This window comes from Corvus kubaryi, unplaced genomic scaffold (assembly GCF_017639235.1).
Source record: "Corvus kubaryi isolate FWS band 111438036 unplaced genomic scaffold, C.kubaryi_AGA036_p1.0 split1-131, whole genome shotgun sequence".
Lineage (NCBI taxonomy): Eukaryota > Metazoa > Chordata > Aves > Passeriformes > Corvidae > Corvus > Corvus kubaryi.
The window spans coordinates 15,532,626-15,556,684 of record NW_024582073.1 but is presented as its reverse complement, the minus strand read 5'-3'; the positions used below and the strand labels follow the sequence as shown (position 1 = coordinate 15,556,684).

The following is a 24,059-nucleotide window of genomic DNA, read 5'->3' as shown; positions in this document are numbered from 1 at the left end:
AAAAATTCCCCAAGACAAATGAAAATAGTACCTGAAAAATAAACACGTATTTTAAATAGCTGTATGGGATTTTTACATCTAACTGATTCCTCAAAGGTAACCATGACATTAAATTTTGTTCCTTGTGCATGCTAGTTGCTTTAGTTTAGTAGATTTGCTAAACCTGTCTATCATTGTGTTAAAAATTTTAATTACTGAGGTTTGTGAAACTGCTTCCAAATACAAGGGGTATTTGTAGAAAGCTGGATAGATTGACAAGTGATTGACAGGGTAAACAGCCTCACTGTGTTCTGATATGCTATGCTGTGGTGCAGTGCTACAGACACCTCACAAGCCTCAGGAAGTAGCTCCAATCCAATTTTTATTAAACTTTTACTGCCAATGTATCTTGACATTATTGTTGATCAGGTAACTAAATGTGCCACTGCGGTCTTTTTCTTCATTTCTTTAGAAAGCTTCACTATTACCTTGCATTCCTATAAAACTTTAGTATGACATAACCCAAGAGTGATATATTTGTTTATATTAATAAAATACAGTGCTGGCAAGAGGAAGTTCAGATATTGCATTTTCCGCAAGTTTTTATTATTTTTGTAATGTGAAAAATCTTTAAATGACAAAAATCTTGTTTGATGTGATACTGCAGAATAACACCTATTGCCTCCAAAACAAGATCCACCTAGAAAATGAACATTAAATCTATGTAGCTCTTAATATTCACCAACGAGGCACAGTTTTACCTTTCTCTCACCCTCTCCTTTTCCCTGCCACCTGCTCTTTGCAATGCACCAAAGAAAGAAAACACCAAGCTGAAAAACCCTCTGGAAAGACAGATAACTTCACTGGCTTGCCCTTGAAGATCTTTGTTTTGTAGAATCAAGACAGTATTGGTAAATTGGAGGATACAAGGACTGTCATGACAAATAATTCATTTTTCAGCTGAAGATGATTATTGATACTTGAGTAAAGAAAGATGATTCACATATTTTGAATGCTTTGCAGCTTTAACCTAATACCCATATTTCTTATGGGCAGATCAAAGACAGCTAGTGTAAATTTGGGCTCAATGCTGCAACTTAGTCTTGAGGTGTCACATGTGGGTCACATAGACACATCTATCGCATCATTCACATCACAGGTTAAGGTGGTTTGTGCTGTTATCTTGCAAACTGGATCTTTTGCTGTGAAACAGGCTCCTTATCTGTTCTCAGACTAGGCTCTCTTTTCAAACAAGTGACCCTCTTTTTCCATGTTGCCTGGAGATTTCACTCAGTTTGCCAACTTACTTTTCTTCTCCAGTTAAGTGGGAACTAAATGGACTATGGCCAACTGTGTTAAACTATGGTAAGACTGTGATAAGAGACCCTGTAGTCTGGATGGAAACTTCTTTCACCCTTTTCTGAGTGCACTAAAGTCAAGTGAATAGAACCTTTTTAAGATGCTACTGTTTTTTTAAAAAATCCAGTATATTTAGTTTTTTACCTCTATTAAATATAGTGATTTCACCTTACTTCTTCATAAAATGTCAGTGTGCTGCTGTAACCTTGCCATATAATTTAAGAAATTTCCACCTCCGTTGTGGACTATCCCCTAAAATTATAGCTTTTGTGGTTGTGTTAAACGATTGGGCGTGGTCTGGAGACCTCTGAGTAGAGTGCAGAACTAATAGCAGCAAAATGTGTTGTGAAAATGGAAAAATGTATTTGGGGAGTGAAATAAAATTTTTTCTTAACACAGTATAGTCTGCTATCTTCAGTTGCACCTGTCTGTTACCGTTCCTAAGTGTTTTGTTAAGCAGTAGCAACACCTATTGTATTGGGTCAGGCTTGTTCTGCTCATTCTCAGGAAACTGCTGAACAGACCTAAAGTGTCTGGAACTCTCTGGAGGATGGGGGTTTCAAGTAGAAAGCAAAGAAACACACTAGCATTCAGGCCCTTTCCACTACTAAGGAAGCAAGGATACTTCTAGAAACTGGAAAGAGAAAGGTTGTGAACACCAAGGAGAGAGTGACTGAAATAAATGAACTCATTATAAGGTGAGGGATTTTTCACAAGAGATAGGAAATAGAAGAGACCAATAAAAATACAGCTAGAAATTACTGAATTGAGAATGTATATGGCACTTAAGTTCTGGGTATATTTTTTAGGCATTAGCAAGAGTCTCAGCATCTTGAATACTTTTTACTTTGGCAGTGGATATTAGGAGAATTTTTATTCAAGCATTGTTAAATATTTTGTAAAAGATTCCAAGTATTTGAATGACAAAATTATTATGCTTCGTCTAATAACCTGGACCTCCAGAAGCATCTTGTATGTTTTTTTCTGCATTATGTGCTTTAATGCCTCTATCATCCAAATATATAAATTAATATGAAAAGTTTGCAAAAGGTTTTAAGCCATGTACCCAAAATTATATGTAATGTGCAATAAAGAAACAGGAACTAGCAACATTTAAAAAAATATATGCGAATGCAGAAAATGGAATTAGTATGAGTAATTTATTGCATTTCAAAACAGTGCTGAAAATACTAGTAATTATTGACACTATTTGATTCTGATTGCATTGGTTAAATTGGGCATTTTATTGATAAATGAATCCAAAATTCAAAAACTGGATGAAATTTAAAAAATACTCTCACAAACTATTTTATCTGAGTTAGTAGAATTGGGTTGCCTGATAACTTATCTCAACAGAAGCTGTTTTCTTAGTGAATTAATTTTTAAAATTTCTTTTAGATTACAAAATATTTTTGTTCTAGAATTTGTAAGTCAAAAAGTATTCCTCAGAACTGTGTTCCTCATTCAATGTTCCTATTCTTTTAGTCTGTATTTTTGCCTGTGGAAAAGGTTTAATAGGTAGTAACTGGTGTTCTTTTCTAAAATAATAAAATTTTTCTCTGCATCTCCAGTTCTATTATCTAGATACATTAATGTAAAACTGTGTTGTCTCTTCATGTTCAGGTAAATATCTGCCTGATTTGTAATAAAAATTTTATTGTTGTGTAGTTGTTTGAAGTGTTTTGTGAGAAGCTAACTCTGAGTACAGTAATATTTAATTGTCTGATGAATTGTGTTAATCTTCTGCTAGTTTATTCTTTGTGCTGTAAAATTACCTTTAATAAAACATGCCTTTAAAACTGCCTTCTTTTTTTCAGTGGAGGATTCTAAAATTTGGTTTTTGGAAAAAAATGCCCTGAATTCTATAGAGAGGTGGAGAATAAAGCAGATTATTATAATTATCACTGTAGGAACAGCATAGTTAGAAGGGGGTGAGGCAGAGAGTTTTAAGAAAAAAGGTAATTTTTTAAACTCTTCTTCTGCCTGCATGGTTTGTCATTTCATTTTGTCTATCTCAGGGACTAATATACCTGCCACCTTTCTGGGAGTCTAAGGGTATCCTGCAAAAAATATTCTTTGTACCCCTCTCTAAGTTTATCTTTCCTTGCTACTGTCTCCTGATCCACCACTTCTGCCAGCCTGTACTTTGAATTAGGTAACGGACTGAAACTATTTTCTATGTGTATTTGAGAAATATGTTTTCAGAGATCCAGATGAAAAGGGCAAGGCTGGAAGGATCATGTCATAAAAGCTTCCTTCTGACTCTTTAAATGCATTTAAGGAGATGGAAGTCAAGACAAATGAGCTATCCCCTACAGTATATTACTTTGATCGAGCTGTCTTTGCCACCATCTATCTAAATGATGGTGACATATTTTTAAAATAAATTGTGGAACTCAAATACTTCAAGTGAGTTTGGTATCTCTACTCTGCTAATGTGTGTATGTAAGTGTGCATTTCTGCTTGAAGCTCAGTAGGGTGGTCAGAATGAGGGTAAGGCTGTGGAGAGCCTGTGTTGCCACTAAGTTTTCTCCCCAGAGTGATGCAGCTTAATGTTTTTCACATGTTTGTCTTAACACTGTAAGGTCCTGCTGCACTCCAGGAAACCAATGCACAGTCACTGGTTTATGCCCTACTTTTAAGTGTGTGTTGTGTGGGAATGGGACAGGAATTCTAGCCTTCAGGATAAATGTTGAGCCGTGAATATAAACTTTGTTTCTTTTGTTATTTGTTATTCTGTTTTCTACTCTGTTGTTATAAATTATATAAGGAAATAGGATTAGATAAATCATTAACAGCTATCTTCCTAGCTGAAACTGCTCTCTTGGGAATGCTTAACAGCCAATTCATTGTTAGGCTGAGAAGGTGTCAAAAGTGCAGTCCTAGATCTACTTGTGCTCTAAATACCCCAGTATTGGAGTTTTAACCTGCCTTTGTAACATATGGGCTTGGGGCACGTGGTCAGTGAGTGGATGCTGCGGACACCTTGGCTGAAATTGGGGTTCATGATGTCTGTAGTGTGTTAGGTAGGTGATCTGAAATCCACTCACAAAATACAGTGAAGACCAGTGTTGAGCAGGAGAAATTAATATAGAAAGCAGAGACAAGGTAGCGTAGCAAAGTACGACTTGTGAGTGGTTTGGGGGTCACAGGATAAATGTTAAGTCATAGATCTGTTGCAGTAAAGGTATATAGTCTGTCTGACCTACCAAAGCTCCTGCTGTAATAAGGCTGGATCATCTTCTGTTTCGTGCTTATCTGTGTCTACTTTGGGAAACTTTTTTTATAGATGATTATAGAATTATTGCAACTTTATAGAAGACCAAGCCTTAAAAAGAACTATAAATGAGTATCACAGAGTTTAGGAAATGTAGCTCCACAAAATCTTGAAATACTTAGGTTTGCTTATCCTAGAGGGGAGAGGACTGGACAGTAAGAGAAGAATGTTACGGAGTTATTAGCAACTAATTGTTTTGTTCAATTCTCTCCAGCAGCTTCATTTGAAGTGATGAGTTTAGGTTTAAAACTAGGAAACCTTTTTCTATTGTCTGAATTAGTGGAAGGCCACCAAGGCTTTTGGAAAACATACTTCAATGGCTATTTTAAAGACTGGATTGATAACATCTGGTAGGGGATTATTTAGCTGTGTAAACTGATTCTGACTCAGAGTGACACTTTCACAAGCTAAACATTTAGGAAGGTCAACATATTTTTTTTTAATTATAAGGAAAATGTAGTAATTTAAATAATTATAGATTATGTTACCATATTTAATATGAAATTATATTTAATCATACTTAAGGTGAAATGCTTTCTATAAGAAATCCAGTTAATTCACATATGAATTATTATATTTAGATTATAAACCATTTTTTCTTCTTTTTCAGTTTCATCCTGCTATGCCACAAACTAGGTTACAGAAAAAACTAAATTATTTATATTATTGTGACTTCATTCTTATTGCTCTTGTTAATAATGTAACAGAAGAATGCAGATGTATTTCTTGAGCTTTTAAAAAGTCTTCACCAACATTTCTTCCCTTAATGGCTATTCAGTTTTGATCTGAATGTAAGTTACAGCATCACTATATTAAGTGCTCTGGTTTGTCATATTTTAATTCTTTTGTTGAATAAATGAACTTCTACCTTCACAAAGTAATAATCAGTTTAGTAGGTGGAACATTTCTTTCATTGAATATTACTATGAAAAGCTATAGAATGGCTTTTGACAAAGCTAGTGTTCCAGCAGCAACAGTGAAGTTACATGAAGTTTCAACCCATTCATCAAGCTCCTGCTTTTGACAGAGGAAACATCATTAACAAAGAAGAATGCATTTTTCTCAGAGTAGTGCAGAAATGAAAACCTTCTGGAGTCCTTCAATAGTGAAAAAGAGGGTGAAAGTGGAAAGAAAGGCTTTACTAATATAAAAAAAACACCCTTAGAATTTAGTCAAATTATTCTGCTAAAGTAGAATAATATACACTTCTATAATTTTCTGCTATGCCTTCTATATATTAGAAAAAAATAACCAGATAATTTAAATTGACATTAGAACCATAAAAAAAGTATCCAGTGCTTTTCATATTTACTGGCCTCTTACTTTTAAAATCTCACTCATAAGTAATGCAGCATGTGCTACTGAAAACCCCCTAGAATACAAAACAAAAAAACTTCTCCTATTCATTTCTATCTAGAGCATTCTGTTTTCATCCTTCAGGATATTTCAGTCAGAGACATGCAAATGTCTTATGTTCTTCCCCAAGTGCTTTTGAACTGTGATATATTTCATATCAGTGATTATCTGTTTCAGATTATTTATGGTCTAACATGTAGGACTGTTTTCAGAAGAGCAGAGATCTCAATGTTTCTGGATTAATTTATTTTGCTTGCTTAAAATTAATTAATTTCCTTTTCTCTCTGTAGCATATTTACAACCTTTTTCTCCTTCCTTATTGGTTTCCTTGGTCTGAGCATGAGATTTTAAGCTTCTTAGGATGCTTAAAGAGAGGTGCATGGTACCTGTTTTGTGGGCTTCAAGTAACATTTTTTACAGCAAACATGGTATAACTTAGAGCTTTACATTGTGATCCTGATATCTTTTGTATCTTTTTTATTTAGCAAGAAATAAATTCTTCTGTTTTAATTTCTTAATAATTATTTTGGGTTACGATCTCATCTTTACATTTAGTATTCAGAATACCTGAAAAGATAAAATAACCTCCCTACCACCTTGTTTTAGCAATAATTGTTTATATTTTTTGTGTGAGTGTTATGATAGGAAGGGTTATGGTTAGCTAAGTAGTTGGCTATTGCTAAAACATTATTTACCATATACTTCTGGAATTTTAATTCTTCTTTCCTGAAATGAGAAGGTGAGGGAGAATTTGTGATCAAGGAGTGATGTGGAGTAAGTAAACCAGAAATGATGTAGTAGAAATGAAACAGATCTAGGATTGATATTTTAGTGTGTAGTCTACAAGACTGGGCCCGTGCTCCTCAGCTCTTTCAAGGATGGTATGACTCTGACATGAATAAAGGCAAGAGTGTCATTACATGATATATTAAAGGGAATGTGGTGCCTACAAAGTTGAAGTGCCAGCTGGGAATGAATAAAGTTTGTGGTTTGCACCTACATGATGTTTTCTGGAAATCCTGTAATTTTATGGATTTAACTTCTCACAAGTCTTGAGTTGGTGCCCAGGTCCGATGTTTCCTAGGAACTTGCAAGCTGACAGGGAGTGAATTAAGAAAAACAGTAGGAAATGCTGAGGCCAGCACCACAGTTTGTCTTCTTCCCACAGATAATTGGGTGACTCTCCATCCTTTGCTTTCTTACTGGTGTACTTTCTTTTGATATTTGGATAGCCTGGCTTTGTTAAGAGAAACAAGAGAAAGCTAAACAAATGTTGTCTTAACAGGAGACATGAATAGGACATTGCCATTGAAGACTTCTTTTTATATACTCCTGTATCTTGGAGGAGACACACCATGTGTGCCAGGACAAGGTTCTACTCACATACTCAATGGCTTGGAATCTAAGTTGTTGTCATGTTCAGTTTTGAAAAAGTCCTGCTTCTCAGGAAAAATGTACCTGTGGCTGCAGAGTGGTTTTAATCCTGCTTTCTGACATTGCATTTCCATTGGTGACTCCCTTCTCCTATTCCCCATTTTTTATATTGAGTATTTGGTTGGTCTTACAGAGTAAAGTAGTTTGTAGAAAAGGAGAAATTTAGCTCAGAAGGAACCTGATGGTTAGGGCAACCTCCTGGGATGAAGAACATCTAAATTTAAATAATTTTTTGAAAATGGCAATGTGAAAATGACTGCATCCTTGAAACAGAGTGATCTTCTTATGGCTAGCTATATTTTGCCCCAAACTGGTATTTTAGGGAGGAAGCTGCTTCATTTTATAAGGCATTACTGTGGGTGCAAGTGTCTGAATGTTAGAACTTACGTGGTCTTGAACATAAATGCCCTTGTTGTGGAGGTTTTAGTTGTGTAAAGGATTAGGTTGCTGTTGAATGGGAAACTTGAGGGTATTGGTGACATCTGATGTTGGTACCTGGAACTAATTTTGTGGATTTAGCTCCTGGTGTTTCTTAATTGACATTATATCTTAAAGCCCAGGAGTTGAAGTCTGTTGTATCTACAAGTCTTCATTATTTCATTATTAATGTTAAAAAGCTTTTGCTTCTTGTCATGTTAAAAGTGTAAATAGCTTACCTGAAAGATGATGCCATCTTAGTATATCATACTTTTAAGATACCAGATTGCTGTCTTATTCATGTTTCATTTATTGAATAGGTTGGTATTGGTGTCTGTGGAATTCATGACTTACCAAACTGTTATCATTCGTTCATCATTTCTTGGAAGAATATATTTAAAAAGGACAATCTCATGATCTAATAATTTAGATCCAGATTTTTTTTTTACTTGCTTACAGGAGTAAGTTTTTTTTCCCCATATTTAATAACATTTCTCAAAGAAAACATATAGAACTTATTTATAATAAGAGTTCACACTGTGTTTGTAATACTACTAATAAAACACTGGGATTTGACAGAGAGGTTTCAGGTGCTAGATTTATTAAGAGCTTGCTTTTTTTTGTTGTGTGTTTTTTTTTTGTTTGGTTGGGTTTTTTTTAAGTAGTTTTGGAAGAAGGCCGTCTTGAATTTTATGAGGAGAAATTTGTTATAGTCAAGCCAAGATGTACTATCAGTGATGCAGTGTTAGAAATAGAACTACTAGCTAGAGTGTCCTACAGTATTTTTTTAGGAATTGAAGGGGTTGGCATTTTCAAAAAATATATAAGAAGTAACTAAATATCTGGGATTTTGTATGAAAATAAGTGTCTGAAGTTCTTTTATAACGGCTAAGGATTTACAGAAAAGATGTAGTGTGTCCCTCCTCCTCTCAAAACGTTTTAGTGCTCTTTAAATATCATCACTAAAAAAATGACATCAGAAAAGAGACACAGAGACCAATCCTGATGTTTGATTTGTTCTAACTTCAAAAGTAGGCAGCAGCTCCCATCTTCACTCAGCACCAGCTGACAGGTTTTGTATTTAAATTGCAGTTCATTCTGCTCACATGAATGAGTTAGACCGTTATGTGTGTACCTTCATACATAATCACTCTCTTAATATAAGCAGTCCTATTAAATACTATATCAAAGAAATTTTTCCTCCCAAAATTGGAAGTACCACTATCTTGACAAAGGATAGTGTTTCTAAATATAAATACTGTATCACATCTGGAATTTTTATGGTGGTGTGAGATAACTGTGCAGAGCCAGTTAATACAGAAATGAGTTGATATTCACACGTTTCGAGATAGCTTTTCAAAGCCCAGGGTAGCTTTTACACTGAACACTTAATTATGCTACTACTACTTTGGACTTATGGTGTGCCTTTCATCCCTGGATTTTCAAGCGTAGAAGCAACATTAGCCTCACAGCTCCATCTCATTGATGCAGGTAACAGTAATAAATCACTTTGAGGCTTGGTTTACTTACTTTTGTGAAGTAGATAATGGGCTTGACCGAAGTATAAAGACTTAAGCATCTGATCAAGAACTGCACACAGACCTGATTCTCAGCTTCAATCTGTATAACTTCATAATATATATTCTCAAAGAAAGATTTGGGCCCTTTGAAAGGCTGTCTGATTTTTATCTCTTCTTGTATTATCAAGCTATCTTCAGGGTATCTCTGCTTCTCCAGTACTGAACTTCCAATGTTAGGAAAATGTTTTTAGCTACGTACACATGCATTGATTTTGTCTGTTTTTTTTGTTAGTGGAAACATTTGTTAGAAAACAGAAACCAATTTAAGTAGTAAGCAAGTTGACATGTTGCCTGCTTAGACCACCAGAGCTGCCATGGTTAACAAGCAGTCCCAGTAGATTCATGCCTGGAAAATTGATGCATCTCCTAGCAGGACTTGACAAATGGTAACTTGTCATAATATTGACTCTCCCCTATTAAAAAGGAGGTTTTGTGTGAATAAATGGTCGTTAGGACCACACCTGAAAATTCAGAATTATTTAGTCCAATGATTTATCCAGCTTTCTCGGTTAAACTGTAGTGTTTTGCAATAGATATTTCTGGATAAATTGCATTGACTTGAACTGATTTTGGTATCTTAATAGTAAATTTTTAGGTGTAATCCAAATAATGTGGGTGTACATTCTGGTACTATTTGGATATCCCGATGCCAGTGGAGTTGTGTAGTAAATGTCACTCTTAATGATATCCCCCACTCAGTGCCATTAGGATATAGATTAGCTGCACATTTTAAGAGATTTGAGTTGACAGAAAGGCTGAGAACAGTGCCTTTTCAGCATTTTGTCACTCCAGTTAGGAATTCTAAGGTATTATATAGTGACATTTTCTTGTGAAATTGTGGCTCAAATAAAGTGTTTGTCTTAGTTGGAATTGCATTGCAAATTGACCCTTTGTGCTCTTTTCAGTAGGAACAAACTGAAATGATATGCTGATGGGATGTAGTTATTTGGGGTGATTCTGTTTCCTGCTCTGGGGCATAAGATCAAAAAAACCAAGTTCTTCTCTGTAAGACTCCTCCTCAAAACAAAACCTCAAAAAGCCTCAAAACAAGGGAAAACCTCAGACACTAGAATACCCAGAGCATTTTGGTGTAAAATGAGGAGTTTAAGTACAATAGGTGGAAAAAGTGTGGTTCGAATCCAGTAACGTACTGAGGCAACCATATGAAAAAACATGTCTGTTGTAATCAAAGATTTTGGTCTGAGAGCTCATCTTTTTCTCTTCCTAAATCAACTCAGAAATTTGATACTATTTACTTTATTCAGAAATGCCATCAAAATTATTTTCAGGTAATTGTAACTCTTCAGCATGACACAATGAAGCCTGGTTTCATGAAAATATTTCAAGAAGTACATTTATTTTTCAGAGATCACCTTCACTTGTATTTGCCAGTAAAAAAATGTATGCACTTGAGGCTTTGCTATAAAGTCTTGGTTTAGTGAAAGAAATAATGGAGGTCTGAGAAATTATAGAAACATTAACTTGTAATACAACTATTTTCTCATAGCTAAATGTGTCACCCCCTGTCAAATTATTTCAGATTGTTCAAATAGTAGGAAATTGTGCAAGTAGATGAATATTTGTAGATCTCAGTAAATATTTGCCATTTCTCTTCCAGGTGAATCTTTGATCTGCATTTATTTTTCAGATGAGCAAGATGAGTAATACCAAAGTCTTTAAGCCTTCTGAGAGCAGGTTATATGTCTGGTCTGGTTTCCAGCCCTCTGCCGTATGCTAGAGATACTATACCCATATCTGCAGAAATTTGCATGCTTTTTTCCATTTTTAATGCAATTTACTTTAAAAAGTGCTGCCTTCAAATTATTTTGATTGAAAATCCTCACTTCTGTAGGGCTGTAGAGATCACAATTCAAATAAGGACATACACAAATAGTAATATGAATTTTTAAAAGGTTTTAAGGGAATGAAGAAAGAACTGTCATTCTTACTCCAAAATTTTACTTTTTTCCTGGTTTGCATGATAATGCATTGTTTCTATGGGCTTGAGCATAGCTGTGGATGTTTTATTTTTTATTGCTGAAATTTGTAAATGGATATGTATCTTTGTGCCATGTAGTGTTGTGTGTCAAATTGATAGGATCATATCAGTTCTTTAAATAAAAAAGAGAAAAGGAAAAATATGTAAATGCTGTCTAGATAAAAATTGTGATTCATGCTGTCTTTTATTCCGGTCTTTTCCTTCAACAGAAGGAAGTAATAAGTGATTAGAGTTACTTATAATGATTTTGATTGAACAGTTATAGATATGGAGGATCTGTCTGGACACTGGGAACTCCAGAACAGAAGGAGAATGCCTTTCTCTGGGTGTTTAGTGACTGGATGTGGCACTTAGTGCCATGGTTTAGTTGACAATGTGGTGATCGGCCCAACATTTGACTCAGTGATCTTAGAGGTTTTTTCTGACCTAAATGACTCTGTGATTCTGTGTTCTTAACTGACAAATTCAGTTTTATCAGGTGGAATTCTTGTGGAGTTGTAACACAGAAATTTACTTTTGGCTATTTGAAGGGCAGCAATAATTTGCATGCCTGGAACATGAATGTAATTTGTCATTGGTTTATAGAGGGCCAGGCTTTGAATGGCTGTATGTGGCTTGAATCCTTTTGGTTCTGTCCATTGTAGAATAACAGAATGGTTTGGGTTGAAAGGGACCTTTGAACATCATCTAGTAACCCCCCTGTAATGATCAGGATATCTTCAACTAGATCAGATTTCTCGGGGCCCCGTCCAGCCTGATCTGAAACGTTTCCAGGATCTACCAGAGATCTACCACCTCTCTGGGCATTCCATTCCAGTGTTTCACCACCATCACTGTAAAATTTTCTTCCTTCTATCTACTCTCAATTTATACTCTTTCAGTTTAAAACCATTACCCTTGTTGTGTTTCTGAAGGCACTAATAAAAAGTCTATCTTCATCTTTCATATAAGCTTTTTTGAAGAACTGAAAAGAAGCAATTAGGTCTGCCTGGAGCCTTCTCTTCTCCAGGCTGAACAACCCCAACTCTCTCAGCCTGTCTTCATAGGAGAGGTGTTTCATCCCTCTGATGGATTTTGTTACCCTCCTATCTGGACCTGCTCTAACAGGTCTATATTCTTCCTGTAGTGAAGACCCCAGAGCTGGACATAGTACTCCAAGTGGGGTCTCACCAGAATGGAGCAGAGGGGCAGAATTGCCTCCTCAAACTCGGTCATGCTTCTTTTGATGCAGCCCAGGATGCTGTTGGTTTTCTGGGCTGCAAGTGCACATTAATGGGTTATGTCCAGCTTTTTACCCACCAGTACCCCCAAGTCCTTCTCTGCAGGGCTCTCAATCCCTTCATCTCTCAGCCTGTATTGATACTGGGGGTTGCTTCAGCTAAGTGCAGGAATTTGCACAATCTGCAGATCTGCAGTCTGAATATGCAGATGCACTGAAAGATTGAGAGCAGTATAGTAATGACTGTAACTTTGGGATAAGAATCTTTCTCTTGGCATGTGTGGCCAGCACCCAAGTAATGCATTGACTCTGTTTATAATTATTTGAAAGAGTTAGATAGTTGTTCTTATAAGGCTGAGAACATAATTGCGTGACTAAAATCGGTATTATAATCAAAATATAGCCTTCACAGTTGTATGTATAAATGTGTATGCATCCACAAACAGTGTTCATTGTATTCCAGGAAACATGGCATCTCTGTACACCAAGTATGGTTTTATGTCCCTTTTTCACATTAGAGTCAGTTAACATGTGACTGAAATTTTCAGGAGTACTAGTGACTGGATATATTGTCACAAGTCAAGTTATATTCAGTTATTATAGCATGAAACTGAAGAGAACACACGAATAGAAGCAGGGAGTTTTTGACAGCATGCTTCATGTTCAAAGGCTAAGCAGCTCAAAAACAATTAGGAGAAAAATTAAAGGATGGAAAGAGTAGAAAAGAAAAAATGGTTAGCTCTACTATATACATATGAGAAAAATCACATTTTCAGTCTGATGCGAGGATTTTGATTAAAACCATCTAAGGACCACTGTAGAAACACTAATACTTGAAGGCAGTTTGGTTTTTTAAACACTATCCAATTTTTTTAGCAGATCCCTCTGTTTGAAGTTCAGAGATTCTTTTATATTAAACAGTAGGTGCCTAATTAGACTGGTTTAGAATTGGAGGAGTTTCAGTGTGAGCAAGAGGAAGCTTCAAAATGTTAAGCTATTCATTTTACTTTGTGTAATGTCTTAAAGCAGTAAATTTTGAAGATGGAACAATTTTTTTTTTTAGTCGAATCAATCCTCATGGTGAACAACCCTAGCATGAACATTAAAATGGAAAACATTGGAAATAACACATGTGAACATGTGTTATGTGCGTTTATTTATAGCCTAATGATTTACTTTATCTTTTTTACATTACATGATAAGCAATCTTTTGTGATTAACTCATCTATTTTAATTAAATGTTTACATTTTTGTCAAGTTGAATCACATTTCGTTTGTTGCTTATACAATGCCATTACAAAGTATGTTTGTAATAAAGACTTGTTTTATGAAGGCAGAATAACAAGCAGAGTAACTATTTCTTCACCAACTCTTTGGAGTGTCTGTGTACCACTGATATTCAGAGTAGAATCATATATCAGAAGTAATACTTTGTGTTACTTTAGTGGAAATTGTTTTCTATTAGTATTTTATCATTTAAGACTGATTGCAGAATATAAAATCAAACCAAGAAAGCTTAGGTTTCTTAAATGTTGTTGAATCCTGCCCACAAATGATAAAGCAATCAGAGAATTTGTAGGATAAATCAGGTGGGCCTTTAGCCTATAGCAGAGCAACATTGAATTTGAAGCAGTTTGCTCAAGGCTGTGCCCAGGCAGGTGCTGAGGACCTTCATGGCCAGCCAGTGCTTCACCAGCCTCAGCCCCAGAGACTTTGTCTATACAGATTTTAAAGAGACTACTTATTCATTGAAAGTTAGAGGGCATGAATTACATACCCTCTTCAGGATTTGTCTGATTTCTTCTGCTGAGCTATTAATGTCTGTTTTGTTACCCTTTGTAATAATTCAGTAAAATTAAGTTCTATGCCGTGATCAGGGAATGTGTTTCCTCCCCTTCGGTAGTAATATGCCTCTATCATGAATTCTGTATTTATAGATCAAAATATCACTCAGTTTGAAATATCATAGAATTTAATCAGCCTGAACTGAAGAGGATGAAAACCATTCAGAATTTTTTCTCTTGCTTTTTTTCTATTCTTTGGTTTGGAGCAGCATGACTTGAGTTTTCATTTAGAACTTTGGACTGCTACTTGAGTTCTGATAAAGTTCAAAGTTCTTATGAACTGAGAAGGCTTCTTACCCTTACCATCAGATTTTTCTTTGATGTAAACTGTATATTGAAATAAAATCATTGAAATTTAATCAGATATGCTTGGGTTCCTTATCAGTGATTTAATGTGCTAGCATTGGTTCTATTTTCTTCATTGTTTACTTATCAATTGTATTTATTGTATCACTTCCTATGGTGCATATAAATGATTATTTTGATACATGAGTGTACTATGAACCAAAGTCCTAAATTCATACATCTGTAGGCGGAATTTGAGATGAGGCATTGTGGAAAAACCCCTATTTTATGAATGCTTCTTTAGATTTTTGGCCAGGACACACCAGCCAGGATGGGGCTGGAGCCTTCTTTTAACCAGATTCTGAGTTTTGAGTAGGAAGATATTCTTAGCTGATGGGATACCTTTTGCTTCCATGACTTCCTTCATTTAACAGGACAGTGCATGTTCCAGCTTGTACTCATGGTCTGGTGCTTATTGGGATCAACAGGTGAAACTCCTTAGACTTAGGGATACTGTAGTTATTTCCACCTTATTATTTTTACTACCTACTCGTCAGTTTGATCTATCTGTACCAGAAAGAGTCATGCTGTAGTTGTTTCTGTTCATTATCTTTATTGAGTTAGTTCAGTGCCTTGTGCCAAGGGATCTCTCAGAAATACAAGGGTTTTTGTTCTTCTGCTTTGCAGTGTCTTGATTGATTTTTGTCTGTATTATTTACGATCTTCATAATTCATTTTTTCATTTCAAAGACAGTTTTTCATGTAGGACTTGTATTTCTCTATGCCAAGGCCTGTGGAGGAGCTTGTTGCTCTTCTTCCAGTTATCAGAAATAAGTTAGTGTGCTGAGCACCTAACAAAGCCCAATAAGTTCCTTTTCACACTATTGCCAGTTCAGCTGGCAGAACATTCTCTAGTTCAAAGAATTAATAGGAGATATTTGATAGATACCTGAAAAATAGGAAGTATATGCGTTTTTCCACAGAAGTGTTTTTCATCTCTCTAGTATACAAGATGTATACTGTTCCCCACCTCCTTCAGAGATGAACATATTAAACATGGTCACACTTCCCTAAATGCTAACAAAAGTAAGCATATAATTTTTCTGCCTCTTGCTATTGTTGAAAATAGTTTTGGCCTTTCTTCTTGCCCTTGTAAGCAATTCATTATTTCGTTGAGGTGCAAAAGCAGGGTCCACACTACTCCTCCATGCCAGTTCTACTCCTGATTGAAAGAGATTAGGAAGGAGAAATATGTTTATTCATACAAGTATTATAAAAAGCATTTTAAAAGAATGGTAGGAACACTTGGAGGAAAAAAACATCCTAGTACAATTGTGTTTTAATGTCAGATGAGTGGAAATTTCTCTAGTAGACAATTACCTTTTAATGTTATTTTCCTTTTAGGAAACTTGATTTTTTTTTCATGTTAATAAATAACTAAAAAATTAGGGAATGCAACAGAATTGAGGCAAGGAGGGAAAAGAGTTAGTGAATGTAAAAATAATTACAGAAATGTCTTAGGGTTTTATTAGTTCATGTATTTTAGCCTTTTCTGTGTTACTTGGAGAAGGTTAATATGCTGCTTAAGGACAAAAGAACAAGACTCCTCAGGTATATTGAAGAGGAATAGTATAAAGGGGAATATGAAAGAGACAGGCAGTCCCTCCCTCCAGAGCCTCTTTCTGTCTCTTGCCATTAGTCCTAGCTCATCCAGCTCATAGACTACAGACTGGGATCACTGAAGGTTGCTGGGTGTTAGCTTTTAAGCCTCATAAGCTACATGTGAAAAATTGTTGTTGCATGGGAATTATTGTTTATTAATGCATTAACTCTGAAAAATGCTAAGTAACTGTATTATCTCTTTTCTGTTATATGTGATTGTGTCTAAAAAGTGTCCTTGAAAACCAAGTTTAGGTATTATTCTTTAGGAGCAATGTCGTATTTCTGCTTCTCAGCTCCTACTTATTGGAATATAGACACTTTATGATTTGTTTCCTTGTTACTTTTCTGAGTTTTTTGCTTGCAAAAATTTCTGTGTAGCTCTACAACACAGAGTGTTATCTGCAATCAGAAAAATGAGGATATCAGGTCAGTGTCAATGGTGCATCTTGGTCTATTTGTATGTGTACTACATATGAGATGTCAATGTGGTTCCTATGGCAAAGAATTAATTACATGTCAGAAAAAAATGCTCTAGTCTACTGCAACCAGTTTCCTCTGCTCTGTTCAGTTTTTAGAGAATGTAGCAAGAACAAAGGAAAAACTATAGAGTGGGACAATTTTTTCCTATCACTTGCCAAAAACTTACTGGCTTTTAAGAAATTGCTTTTTTTAAAATTATCTTTTTAATTTTATTTTTTATTTGTCTTCTGAGTTCCTTAATTTATACTTGAAGTGCTAACAAATAGACTGTTCTGAGCCAAGAAATCTAAGCCCATGAAATGAAGTCAAATCAAAGGGGTTATATACTGCCTTTCCCATTTTCCTAAGAAGATTATTCTCAGAGTTAATATTTATCTCATCAGTAGATGAAAAGGTAGCTAGGTGCACAATGTATTTTAAAGAAATTAAATTGTGTCTTTCTGTACAAGAATTTGTTTCTTCTTTTTGTTGCTAGAATTTTGCTGTTCTGATAAATACATTTTTAAAATTCAGGAAGAGGTAACATATTTTAAGAAAATATTGCAACATCCTTAATGAGAAAAATGCAACTGTATCCATTCCCCTCCCTTAAGGAATTAAAAAACCATCAGGCAGAAAAAGGACATATGGTTATATATGTTGAAAATACAAGATAAAGATCATCTTTTAAACTGAGGGAAGGAGAAAATGTGGCCGACACCTTATCATAGATGGGAAGAGGAAAAATGTTGAGAAACTTGTCCCTGTTCTGACTCGCTAGAACATATGACTCTGGTGACAGTGTGGAAGGAATTCAGTTTTATCTTCTATCCATCCTTCAGAGAATCCAAAGCCAGAGATGCATAAGGTTATAGGATGTACCGAGGTCATCCTACTTTTAAGAGCTTTGGAATTGAAGTTAGAATAAAGATCTTCTATCTTTGTTTAAATTAATTGCCCAATTTGCAAAATAGTTTACAGTACTCAGTCTGAGTCTTGCAAATAAATCTCTAACGAAAATCACTGAATTAATTTTGCCTGTGCTAGGAAAATTATTGTTCCATGTGTGAACTTTATTATATTTATATGTGGACTTCTGTAGTCATATAAAGGATCGTTTAAATAATGATTCTCTTTTTAAAGTAAACATAGAAGACAAATGTCATAAATCCTGTTCCTGTTAACAGTTTAAAAACTCTTCAGAAAACAACCTGCAGTAGTGTGCTTCAGCTATGATTAATATTAAGTACTAGATTTGCACAACTTTTCAGTAGCTGATCCAATTTCAATTCATTGAGACAGAATTAAAACAAAAGCAAGCCTAAATTGTGGAAATGTTGAATAATGCTTTCCTGCTTAGTTGTTTTGAAGAAGCTTAGCATGGGGTTTAAAATAAGTGGTTTTGTGCTATTAATATAAAATAATCTTCTCTGCTGAAGAACAGGTTTCTGAAAAAGTTTAGGGTGTTTTCTGTAATACAGATAGCATATGCAGTGATTTACTCCTAAATATATATATATACTCCTATATATATTTCATAACATCAGAGTATTTTACTCTGCCTAGTAATGTGGTAGAAAACTTGAACTCCTATATTTACAACTGGAAATAACAATAAGCATTTTCATCCATAGGAGAGTTTGGAAAGAGGTACTTAGAAACTAGCTGGGGTAGCTATTCCAGATGAAAAAGCATGCTCAGCCTGGGATTTGTTAATTTTTTTAAATTTGTTCATTTTTAATTTTGTATAATGAGATAAATTTTAGTGATGAATTCAGAGAGCGTAAGAGGAAGTGTGGAAGAAAGGCCAAAGGATTCTGTTAGTATTTTCAAACGTAAATGAAAGAGATTTGAATTCTAACTGGCCAGATAAACGAATGTGTTGAGAAACCTCAGATTCCACTGACCTTAACAGAAATTTGCATCATTTAGTGCCTTGGAACATCAAGCATTGAATTGAGGATCTAAACCCCCAGCTTTTAACAAGCATACTTGATTCTTCTAGTCATCATTCCTAAATTCAAGATAATTAATTTTGTTGTGTCTAGAATAAAAGAGAAGACAAGACTTCCTTTATACCATTTGATCACTTACAGTTATCCATTTTGTCCTTTTCTTCAAGTTTGCTGATCTTTTCAGGAGTTCATGATGAGTTTTAGGGGATGCTATTTGTCCATTTTCATGTATTCTGTATGGCTCTGAAAATGTGAGTCTGTATGAAAAGCATGTAGTGTTTGCCTTGTTCTTACATCAGAAGAATTTTTCCTTTTGTCCATTTTATGCTTGTTTCCAAAGGCTTAAAATGCAAGCTTTGTTTCTGCAATAATGGCTTAGTGTAGGCTTACATTGTTGATCCCCTCAGTAGATGCAATGTAATCCACTTTGGTAATGTGAATTTTTAAACAATCATCAGCCTTTGCTATTAACCCTTCTATACTAATGGTAATACCCGAGAAGAACTACAAAGGAATTTGGTGCTCAAGCTTAACATAAGACTTGAAGGACACTTAATGGCATTTACATTCCTTAGTCTACCCACAGTGAATTGCAGAGCTGATGTTGAACTTGATTGGTACTGTATTCAATATAAAATAGTTGATTGTGAAGTTGATGCTGAAATACAAGTTTGCAAAGTATTTCTTTGGGAAAATATAAAAAAATCCTTGAAATGTCCTTTGCAATTAAATGGTACTTGAGGATTCTTCCGTCCCTTGCTTTTGTTTACTATTTAACTAGGTCAGTAGTATACTTTTCTCAAAACGCTTGGGGTTTTTTTCTTTAAACTAGATAACATTACCTGCTGAAAAAGGATATGTTAGAATTATTCAGTCATGTTTTTATTCATTAAGCTGTTTAAGAATTTTTTTTGTCTAAAGTAGGACAAGTATTTATGGCATTCTTCTTCCTTTTAATTAGTCCTGTTACATCTTAGCAGCAGATCAAAAAAATTTTTTTGCGACTTTTTTAAAATGTCATTTTGCTCCAAACCTATTGACTGTTCTCCTTATCTACCTCTGTTCTTTTTTGAGAAAATAAAAATTGACTTGATTGCAGTGTGTATGACTTTTATTACAAAAAGAACATGGATGATTGAATTTTGTGTCTTAACAATTGGAATTACTTCACTGTGTTTCAATAGTCCCACTGCAGAGATCTATCAAAGTTAATCTGTGTTTACTGTCTCCCCTTGGAGTATTTTGGATATCTCTTGTGTGGCAGTAAGATGAAGAGCTCTCTTCTGTTTCAATCCACTGTGTGGAAACTACTCCATGTTTAATGAGACCAAGGTTTTATGAGGAATCACTGAAGGATTATTAACAATGTCAGTAACTTAGCCAACATCGTCTCTGCAAAATTAGTAACTCAGTTTTGTGAGTTGACATCACAATCAAAAAAACCCCTACCTGGTTTTGTTTAACATTGCAGTTTAGTATGTTTTTTTGTGTTTTGAAAGGTAAATGCAAGAGATTAGGACCAGTGCAAGAGGGAGACTAATTAATCAATAAACATAAACTTACATAGTGCAGACTTTTACTGTGGTCTTACAGCATAGCAGCTCAAAACAACATGCACCTTCAAAAAATTTTAAGAAAAAGCATTATTGTAGTGTTTTTAGAAATGAGTATAAAATCTTACCATGGACAATGCCAACCTGAGCAGCTCTGGTCTTACAGTACCTGAAACAAGCTGGACAATTGAGAAGACACATAGGATATCCTAGGAATAAGGCTTCTTGTCCCACCAGACTGCTCCAAAAAGGACAGTCATTATAAAAAAAACAATCAAGGAACCTGCAATAGAGTTAACTAATAGGTTTTATTTTACAGTGATGGGAATGGAACAGCTGAAGGTGGAAAAAGGGAGGTTTGTAAAATTTTTTCCATAAAACAGGATTATTCACTAGTTGGAGATTACTGCCTGGGTAAGCAACAAATTTTTGTCCTTTCATAACTATGTCTACATGAAGTGACTTGACTATTTGCTACTTGCAGTCATAGAAAACTCAAGTTCCATTACAGAACTGGGTAGGATTAGTTGTTTAGAAGTTCTGGTACTGTTAGTTGCTTTACAGATATTTTTGAGAACCAGTGTAAAATGTTTCTTTTCAAAGGAAGTATTTTCTACCTAAGCGTACTGAATGGTTTTTGGGTAGGTTGAGCCTTGCTTGAATAATTCAAAATTTTTCATAGTTGTAAATTAAGCATTACAAATGCATTTTGCCTCCTAAATCCAATGGACTGTTGAGGTTTTAGATCCTGTGAAATTGTTTATATAATTTTTAATAATATTCTGTCACTCATTTTCAGGAAATAACAAAACGTGAAACTGGCAAATTGTCAAAACAAAAACCCAAAATTAAGTGTGGGTCCCAAAGCATAGGTATTTTGAAAAGGTTTTCCTTAGAACAAAAAATGCTTTTTTTAAAGGCATGAATCAGAATACAAGAAATTCCATTTAGAGATTGTAAAGTTCTTTACAATAAGATAAGGGGGATAAGCACTGGAACAGGTCACCCGTGGAGACACTAAGGTCTCCATCCTTGGGGCTATTCGATACCTGACTGGACCCAGTCCTAAGCCATGTGCTCTAGTTAACTCAGTTTTGAGGTGGGTTGAGTAGATGATCTCGAGAGGTCCCTTCTAACTTCAGCTTCAATGCTGTGATCATAAACACATATGCTTAATTCTGTAATGAACCAAAGCAAGGAAAGTTTATTTCAGCTCTAAGAAAAGTGATTTCATGTGCTGATTGCAGGCTCTTATGTGTGAATTGATTTGAAGCAATCATTGAACTGTGGAATGAACAGTATTGCGCTGTCTTTTTCTAAAATGCGTTCATTTTGTCTGTTATAGTAGAAACCACTTAGTTTTTTATTATTACATTTAAAGTAAAAATAACTTTTACAAAAAATGGTAAACATTTTAGATTAAGGTACTAAAAGATCTGGTTTTACTAAGACTGCAAAAGATTAATGGAGCCAAGGGATCTTGGAGGAAATGTGCAATAATCGGCCGAGAACACAATTAGCAATAATTGTATGCTAACACATATAATTTTTGACTTCTGACTGCAGTGAATAGGTATTCAAAAAACAGAGAATTATTTTTCAAAAAGAAGCAACTGTGGCCCATCACTTCGAAGCAGCATTTTCAGAATCCAAGTTGGAAAGCAAAAACTGTCTGATAGATATATGCATTACATTTAAACAGCTTTTAAAACTACTTCCACAACATACTAGAAACATGTCAAGATAGAATTCATTTCTCAGATACCTGGGCAGGATAATTTTGCAGCTACTGTCTTACACTGGAGAAGCTGAAAAGTTATTTTAAAAGCTTCTATGTTTTCTGTCTAATGAAGTTCTGCTGCATTAGACAGTTGTGTCAGGTGGTTATGCCCATGGCAAGTGAATTTTTAAAAATTAAATGTAATGGAAACCAATTAGGATTTAATGAAATATTCCACACACACCCTCCCCCCAAAGACAGTTCTGTTTAGGACCATGTATACTTGCACACTTGGATGAAACTTGAGTATTCTAATGATTATGGGAAAGAAAGAATCCTTACCGTATAAATGTCAGTAAATAATTTTGTTTGTATTTTTTCTTTAAACGTTAGTCCCAGGAAGACAAATAATACCATCCCAATGTGCATCTGTGCATTAATTTTATATATTTTATTCTATTAGCCAAGAAGGGTTATTAATGTCAGGCAGTTTTGAGTTATTTGAATCTCATGATTTAACTTCAGAAAACAAGAGAATAGTTTAAGAATTTTGCTAGTGTTCATTCTGTATGCTTTTATTTCTGAAAGCATGTGTAATTTGAATGCAGTTAAGATAAAGATGCCATGCCTGTTTTGCAATGCAACCTGAAAGGACATAGGTTATGGACACATTGACAGTATTGGAAATACTAAAGAACTTCAGCTCTGGGTGGCACTGGTCCAAAACAACTTAAATATGAGAAAGATCGAACCTTGGAATTTTTGGATCTGTGTCAATACATGTGATAGTGTTTCTGATTTTACTGTTCCTGTAAACATGGGTATTGAGCATGTTTTGTCCCTTGATGCTCCATCCAGTGTCTGAAGTCTGTATATTCTGAGTAAAGATTTATGTAGTGCCACTCAAAATGGATTTCAGTTCCTTAAAGTCTTACAAGATGCTACAGGCTTTGGTGAAGGATGGAAAGATAGGGACATTTCTGAAAATTATAGCCAAGTGTGATGAGTAGTGAATTGTTTCTGAGTTTTTATGTATGTTCATTAGAAACTTTGGGTATAAAGGAGACTACAAATAAATATGGTACTTTTCTGCTTTTTTTGAATGTCCACTCTATATTGTAATTACTAAGACCAATTATCCAAAGCTGGTAATATAAATTTTTTAAGTGTGATGAGCTTAATTATGTGGGTTCAGCCTTGTATAATTTGCTGGTCACTGCAAATAGACAGATAATTCTGCTTAGTTGTTATCCCACACAAACAAAGGATTACCCATGAAAGAAATCTGACTACCTGAAAGTGATGATCTGGGGTTGCATAATATAAAAATTTACTGGAGGCTTTGAAAGAAATGGCTGATCCCTGGCTGGTTTAAGAGGCCAGAGAGGGAATCTAAGCGCAGGAGATCCTAAGTTTAAGGTTGAATCCAAGTATAAGAATCATATATAATAAGAATCAGATTTCTGGACTTTTGGAAATTTGTTTCAAAGCATTGAGTGATATTTGATAGAAGTCAGAGAATCACAAAATTGTTATGCTTCCTGATAAATACCTCTGTTGCTACTTCTGCCTAAAATTCTAAGATATATTACTTACAGAAAAAATTACCTCATTAAACTGAAACTATCAGTAATGTTTAGAGATGGAGAAAAATACTATTGAGAAATATATTTAATAAAAAATGCCATGTTTAAGGGGGAAATGTCAAATACACTGAAAATAAGAGATACTTAAATAAGAGATATGCAGCAACAATTTCCAGGATATTTGCTTCGTATTCAGCCAGGATGTTATTCAGAAGTGCAATGTATTTTCCTAAATTGCATTTTAAGTACAGTATGTGCATTTCAGACATATAGCAGACTCAGTAGGCTGTTTATTCTAGGCAAGTTGATATTGGGGGCTGTCAGTCAGAATGCTGTAGCTAGTTTCAATGGACTCAAGCAGAAGGATGTGGACAA

At 34.9% G+C, this 24,059-nt stretch overlaps 1 protein-coding gene and 1 long non-coding RNA gene across 20 annotated transcripts in view; one reads left to right on the top strand and one right to left on the bottom strand.

Annotated features, from left to right (window-relative positions):
- The window catches only part of SLIT2 (slit guidance ligand 2), a 263,131-nt gene that overhangs the window by 38,087 nt on the left and 200,985 nt on the right, over positions 1–24,059 (top strand). The window lies entirely within an intron of this gene.
- LOC121676491 lies at positions 13,756–19,102 on the bottom strand. Its single transcript, XR_006020489.1, has 2 exons — positions 18,965–19,102; positions 13,756–15,971 (listed from the first exon to the last, which is right to left on the bottom strand). It is a non-coding gene; the product is annotated as an uncharacterized LOC121676491 (long non-coding RNA).